The sequence below is a fragment of the Xyrauchen texanus genome, chromosome 32 (assembly GCF_025860055.1).
Source record: "Xyrauchen texanus isolate HMW12.3.18 chromosome 32, RBS_HiC_50CHRs, whole genome shotgun sequence".
NCBI classification, from domain to species: Eukaryota; Metazoa; Chordata; class Actinopteri; order Cypriniformes; family Catostomidae; genus Xyrauchen; species Xyrauchen texanus.
This window is the reverse complement of record NC_068307.1, coordinates 29,066,092-29,073,540: the sequence shown is the minus strand read 5'-3', so window position 1 is coordinate 29,073,540 and position 7,449 is coordinate 29,066,092. Positions and strand designations below refer to the sequence as shown.

At 45.9% G+C, this 7,449-nt stretch overlaps 1 long non-coding RNA gene across 2 annotated transcripts; it reads left to right on the top strand.

The window, feature by feature from the left end:
* Positions 1–4,886: 4,886 nt before the first annotated feature.
* LOC127626140 (uncharacterized) lies at positions 4,887–5,692 on the top strand. 2 transcript variants are annotated; one of them, XR_007968411.1, is made up of 3 exons: positions 4,887–5,022; positions 5,067–5,330; positions 5,419–5,692. It is a non-coding gene; the product is annotated as an uncharacterized LOC127626140 (long non-coding RNA). The 2 variants fall into 2 exon arrangements; XR_007968412.1 differs by having other exon boundaries at positions 5,463–5,548.
* Positions 5,693–7,449: the final 1,757 nt, after the last annotated feature.

Genomic DNA, 7,449 nt, shown 5'->3' with positions numbered 1-7,449 from the left:
AGACAAACAGAAAGACAGACAAACAGAAAGACAGACAAACAAACAGACAGACAAACAAACAGATAGACAGACAGACAAACAGAAAGACTGACAGAAAGACAGACAAACAAACAAACAGAAAGTCAGACATACAGAAAGTCAGACAGACAGAAAGTCAGACAGATAGACAGACTAAAACTTTGCAATGATGAAAACAATGACTGAGCGACCTTTAATGATGTTGATTTGAGAGTCATTGTCTTGTGTATGCCAGCTTGATGATCTCAGCGGTAACTCTTTATTTACATCAGGCATGTACGCTATATATAATAAAGTCATCCGCTCAACCGCACATGACCAACACAAAGCAGACGCGTTTACTTACACAACCCTCCACAGCAGCACTGCTGAACCTGATGTGTGTCGCGCTTTGAGCGGCTCGTGATCAATTGGACAGCGGCCTTGGAGGAGTTAAAAAACAACCATTTTGAGATGCAAATGAAATCAGATTTACGGAAATTCTCACCTAGACGTTTGCGAAGAAATGAGTGTAAAAATGCGTGTTATAGCGCCACCAAGGGTTCACATATTTTGATTTGTTCTCATAATTCCATTCGTCATTTCATACTTTTGATGACTTTACTGAGAATCTTCCATGGGGATTATATAATTAAGAATGAGTTCTGACTGCAGTGTGACGTCACCACACATAAGAAACACTAAAGACATTATTCTGCTGTCTGTGTTCACAGTTCAGTCACACTTGTTTATAATCTACAGATCTGTCTGTACAGTGAGAGAATACTTTATTCACATACAGTACATACATGTCCTAAAACACCTGCAGGTCCGTTATTAATCATGTATTATAATAATATGAGACGAGCCTTTGTGAAGACAAACAAATCATTATTGTGACATGAGGGTGAGTAAATGATGACACAATGTTATTTTATGGTGAACCTTCACTTTAATTGACGTTATGGATGGAGATATTTTTCAGCTGATTGATACTCGATTTATATCTCAATAATTATGCATTTGTTCTAAAATAGATTTAAACATGTTTTTTAATTAAAAGAACCATCATTTCAACCAAACAGCCATTGTTGCCAAGAATACTGAACGGTTTAACCCCTTAAACTCTGCTCTCATTTGTCACAGAACCACCCAAATAAATAAAAACACCTTCAATTATTCATAAATAATATTGTATGTGTTTATAATCTTATGATAAACCTTTTTTCTGTTCTGTTCACTCCACCTCACTTTGAGAAGTCTTATTTTATTCCACTATGTGACAGAAACACTAGAAATGTCTCACATTCCGACACAATATACAGATGTGAACTGTAGGGGGCGCTCTAACACATTATACCCCTCACAGATGTGAACTGTAGGGGGCGCTCTAACACATTTTACCCCTCACAGATGTGAACTGTAGGGGGCGCTCTAACACATTTTACCCCTCACAGATGTGAACTGTAGGGGAGCTCTAACACATTTTACCCCTCACAGATGTGAACTGTAGGGGGCTCTAACACATTTTACCCCTCACAGATGTGAACTATAGGGGAGCTCTAACACATTATACCCCTCACAGATGTGAACTGTAGGGGCGCTCTAACACATTTTACCCCTCACAGATGTGAACTGTAGGGAGCGCTCTAACACATTTTACCCCTCACAGATGTGAACTGTAGGGGCGCTCTAACACATTTTACCCCTCACAGATGTGAACTGTAGGGGAGCTCTAACACATTATACCCCTCACAGATGTGAACTGTAGGGGGCTCTAACACATTATACCCCTCACAGATGTGAACTGTAGGGGCGCTCTAACGCATTTTACCCCTCACAGATGTGAACTGTAGGGGGCTCTAACACATTTTACCCCTCACAGATGTGAACTGTAGGGGCGCTCTAACACATTATACCCCTCACAGATGTGAACTGTAGGGGCGCTCTAACACATTTTACCCCTCACAGATGTGAACTGTAGGGGCGCTCTAACACATTTTACCCCTCACAGATGTGAACTGTAGGGGCGCTCTAACACATTATACCCCTCACAGATGTGAACTGTAGGGGGCTCTAACACATTTTACCCCTCACAGATGTGAACTGTAGGGGCGCTCTAACGCATTTTACCCCTCACAGATGTGAACTGTAGGGGGCTCTAACGCATTATACCCCTCACAGATGTGAACTGTAGGGGCGCTCTAACGCATTTTACCCCTCACAGATGTGAACTGTAGAGGGCGCTCTAACGCATTTTACCCCTCACAGATGTGAACTGTAGGGGGCTCTAACGCATTATACCCCTCACAGATGTGAACTGTAGGGGGCTCTAACGCATTATACCCCTCACAGATGTGAACTGTAGGGGCGCTCTAACGCATTTTACCCCTCACAGATGTGAACTGTAGGGGGCGCTCTAACGCATTTTACCCCTCACAGATGTGAACTGTAGGGGCGCTCTAACGCATTTTACCCCTCACAGATGTGAACTGTAGGGGCGCTCTAACGCATTATACCCCTCACAGATGTGAACTGTAGGGGCGCTCTAACGCATTTTACCCCTCACAGATGTGAACTGTAGGGGGCTCTAACGCATTTTACCCCTCACAGATGTGAACTGTAGGGAGCTCTAACACATTATACCCCTCACAGATGTGAACTGTAGGGAGCGCTCTAACGCATTATGACCCCTCACAGATGTGAACTGTAGGGGCGCTAACGCATTTGACCCCTCACAGATGTGAACTGTAGGGGGCGCCTAACGCATTTGACCCCTCACAGATGTGAACTGTAGGGGCGCTCTAACGCATTTTACCCCTCACAGATGTGAACTGTAGGGGGCGCTCTAACGCATTTGACCCCTCACAGATGTGAACTGTAGGGGCGCTCTAACGCATTTGACCCCTCACAGATGTGAACTGTAGGGGCGCTCTAACGCATTTGACCCCTCACAGATGTGAACTGTAGGGGCGCTCTAACGCATTTGACCCCTCACAGATGTGAACTGTAGGGGGCTCTAACGCATTATACCCCTCACAGATGTGAACTGTAGGGGGCTCTAACGCATTATACCCCTCACAGATGTGAACTGTAGGGGGCTCTAACACATTATACCCCTCACAGATGTGAACTGTAGGGGGCTCTAACACATTATACCCCTCACAGATGTGAACTGTAGGGGGCTCTAACACATTATACCCCTCACAGATGTGAACTGTAGGGGGCTCTAACACATTTGACCCCTCACAGATGTGAACTGTAGGGGGCTCTAACACATTTGACCCCTCACAGATGTGAACTGTAGGGGCGCTCTAACACATTTGACCCCTCACAGATGTGAACTGTAGGGGGCTCTAACACATTTGACCCCTCACAGATGTGAACTGTAGGAGGCTCTAACACATTATACCCCTCACAGATGTGAACTGTAGGGGGCTCTAACACATTATACCCCTCACAGATGTGAACTGTAGGTGGCTCTAACACATTTTACCCCTCACAGATGTGAACTGTAGGTGGCTCTAACACATTTTACCCCTCACAGATGTGAACTGTAGGTGGCGCTCTAACACATTATACCCCTCACAGATGTGAACTGTAGGTGGCGCTCTAACACATTATACCCCTCACAGATGTGAACTGTAGGGGCGCTCTAACACATTTGACCCCTCACAGATGTGAACTGTAGGGAGCTCTAACACATTTTACCCCTCACAGATGTGAACTGTAGGGGGCTCTAACACATTATACCCCTCACAGATGTGAACTGTAGGGGGCTCTATCACATTATACCCCTCACAGATGTGAACTGTAGGTGGCTCTAACACATTTTACCCCTCACAGATGTGAACTGTAGGTGGCGCTCTAACACATTTTACCCCTCACAGATGTGAACTGTAGGGGGCTCTAACACATTATACCCCTCACAGATGTGAACTGTAGGGGGCGCTCTAACACATTATACCCCTCACAGATGTGAACTGTAGGGGCTTCTCTAACACATTTTACCCCTCACAGATGTGAACTGTAGGGGGCGCTCTAACACATTATACCCCTCACAGATGTGAACTGTAGGGGCTTCTCTAACACATTTTACCCCTCACAGATGTGAACTGTAGGTGGTGCTCTAACACATTTTACCCCTCACAGATGTGAACTGTAGGGGGCGCTCTAACACATTTTACCCCTCACAGATGTGAACTGTAGGTGGCTCTAACACATTATACCCCTCACAGATGTGAACTGTAGGGGGCTCTAACACATTTTACCCCTCACAGATGTGAACTGTAGGGGGCTCTAACACATTATACCCCTCACAGATGTGAACTGTAGGGGGCTCTAACGCATTTTACCCCTCACAGATGTGAACTGTAGGGGGCTCTAACACATTATACCCCTCACAGATGTGAACTGTAGGTGGCGCTCTAACACATTTTACCCCTCACAGATGTGAACTGTAGGGGCGCTCTAACACATTTTACCCCTCACAGATGTGAACTGTAGGGGGCTCTAACACATTATACCCCTCACAGATGTGAACTGTAGGGGGCTCTAACACATTATACCCCTCACAGATGAGAACTGTAGTTGGCGCTCTAACACATTTTACCCCTCACAGATGTGAACTGTAGGGGGCTCTAACACATTATACCCCTCACAGATGTGAACTGTAGGGAGCTCTAACACATTTTACCCCTCACAGATGTGAACTGTAGGGGCGCTCTAACACATTATACCCCTCACAGATGTGAACTGTAGGGGGCGCTCTAACACATTATACCCCTCACAGATGTGAACTCTAGGGGGCGCTCTAACACATTTTACCCCTCACAGATGTGAACTGTAGGTGGCGCTCTAACACATTTTACCCCTCACCTATGTGAACTGTAGGGGGCGCTCTAACACATTTTACCCCTCACAGATAAGAACTGTAGGGGGCGCTCTAACGCATTATACCCCTCACAGATGTGAACTGTAGGGGGCGCTCTAACACATTTTACCCCTCACAGATGTGAACTGTAGGTGGCGCTCTAACACATTTTACCCCTCACAGATGTGAACTGTAGGTGGCGCTCTAACACATTATACCCCTCACAGATGTGAACTGTAGGTGGCGCTCTAACACATTATACCCCTCACAGATGTGAACTGTAGGGGGCGCTCTAACACATTTGACCCCTCACAGATGTGAACTGTAGGGGGCGCTCTAACACATTTTACCCCTCACAGATGTGAACTGTAGGGGGCGCTCTAACACATTATACCCCTCACAGATGTGAACTGTAGGGGGCGCTCTATCACATTATACCCCTCACAGATGTGAACTGTAGGTGGCGCTCTAACACATTTTACCCCTCACAGATGTGAACTGTAGGTGGCGCTCTAACACATTTTACCCCTCACAGATGTGAACTGTAGGGGGCGCTCTAACACATTATACCCCTCACAGATGTGAACTGTAGGGGGCGCTCTAACACATTATACCCCTCACAGATGTGAACTGTAGGGGGCGCTCTAACACATTATACCCCTCACAGATGTGAACTGTAGGGGCTTCTCTAACACATTTTACCCCTCACAGATGTGAACTGTAGGGGGCGCTCTAACACATTATACCCCTCACAGATGTGAACTGTAGGGGCTTCTCTAACACATTTTACCCCTCACAGATGTGAACTGTAGGTGGCGCTCTAACACATTTTACCCCTCACAGATGTGAACTGTAGGGGGCGCTCTAACACATTTTACCCCTCACAGATGTGAACTGTAGGTGGCGCTCTAACACATTATACCCCTCACAGATGTGAACTGTAGGGGCGCTCTAACACATTTTACCCCTCACAGATGTGAACTGTAGGGGGCTCTAACACATTATACCCCTCACAGATGTGAACTGTAGGGGGCTCTAACGCATTTTACCCCTCACAGATGTGAACTGTAGGGGGCTCTAACACATTATACCCCTCACAGATGTGAACTGTAGGTGGCTCTAACACATTTTACCCCTCACAGATGTGAACTGTAGGGGGCTCTAACACATTTTACCCCTCACAGATGTGAACTGTAGGGGCTCTAACACATTATACCCCTCACAGATGTGAACTGTAGGGGCTCTAACACATTATACCCCTCACAGATGAGAACTGTAGTTGGCTCTAACACATTTTACCCCTCACAGATGTGAACTGTAGGGGGCTCTAACACATTATACCCCTCACAGATGTGAACTGTAGGGGGCTCTAACACATTTTACCCCTCACAGATGTGAACTGTAGGGGGCTCTAACACATTATACCCCTCACAGATGTGAACTGTAGGGGGCTCTAACACATTATACCCCTCACAGATGTGAACTGTAGGGGGCTCTAACACATTTTACCCCTCACAGATGTGAACTGTAGGTGGCTCTAACACATTATACCCCTCACAGATGTGAATTGTAGGGGGCTCTAACACATTATAACCCTCACAGATGTGAACTGTAGGGGGCTCTAACACATTATACCCCTCACAGATGTGAACTGTAGGGGGCTCTAACACATTATACCCCTCACAGATGTGAACTGTAGGGGGCTCTAACACATTTTACCCCTCACAGATGTGAACTGTAGGGGTGCTCTAACACATTTTACCCCTCACAGATGTGAACTGTAGGTGGCTCTAACACATTTTACCCCTCACAGATGTGAACTGTAGGGGGCTCTAACACATTATACCCCTCACAGATGTGAACTGTAAGGGGTGCTCTAACACATTTTACCCCTCACAGATGTGAACTGTAGGTGGCTCTAACACATTTTACCCCTCACAGATGTGAACTGTAGGGGGCGCTCTAACACATTTTACCCCTCACAGATGTGAACTGTAAGGGGTGCTCTAACACATTTTACCCCTCACAGATGTGAACTGTAGGTGGCGCTCTAACACATTTTACCCCTCACAGATGTGAACTGTAGGGGCTCTAACACATTTTACCCATCACAGATGTGAACTGTAGGGGGCGCTCTAACACATTTTACCCCTCACAGATGTGAACTGTAGGGGGTGCTCTAACACATTTTACCCCTCACAGATGTGAACTGCAGGTGGCGCTCTAACACATTTTACCCATCACAGAGGTGAACTGTAGGGGGTGCTCTAACACATTTTACCCCTCACAGATGTGAACTGTACGTGGCGCTCTAACACATTTTACCCATCACAGAGGTGCTCATCCATAGACATTAATGCGGAAGATTTTAAGCTTTAAAATGATACCTCAGATGCCTGATTTATGTATACAGAGACTTTAGCGTTTTAAGCGTAAAACTTTTTGGTGATATAGCGCCCCCCTTTGGACCCGCCGGCCGTCCACTGAGTTTCAGGAAACAAACATCAACAGTTTCCACAGATTGTATTAAATAAACACAAGAAGAATAATATTTATTCATTTTCATTTAGATGCAACAA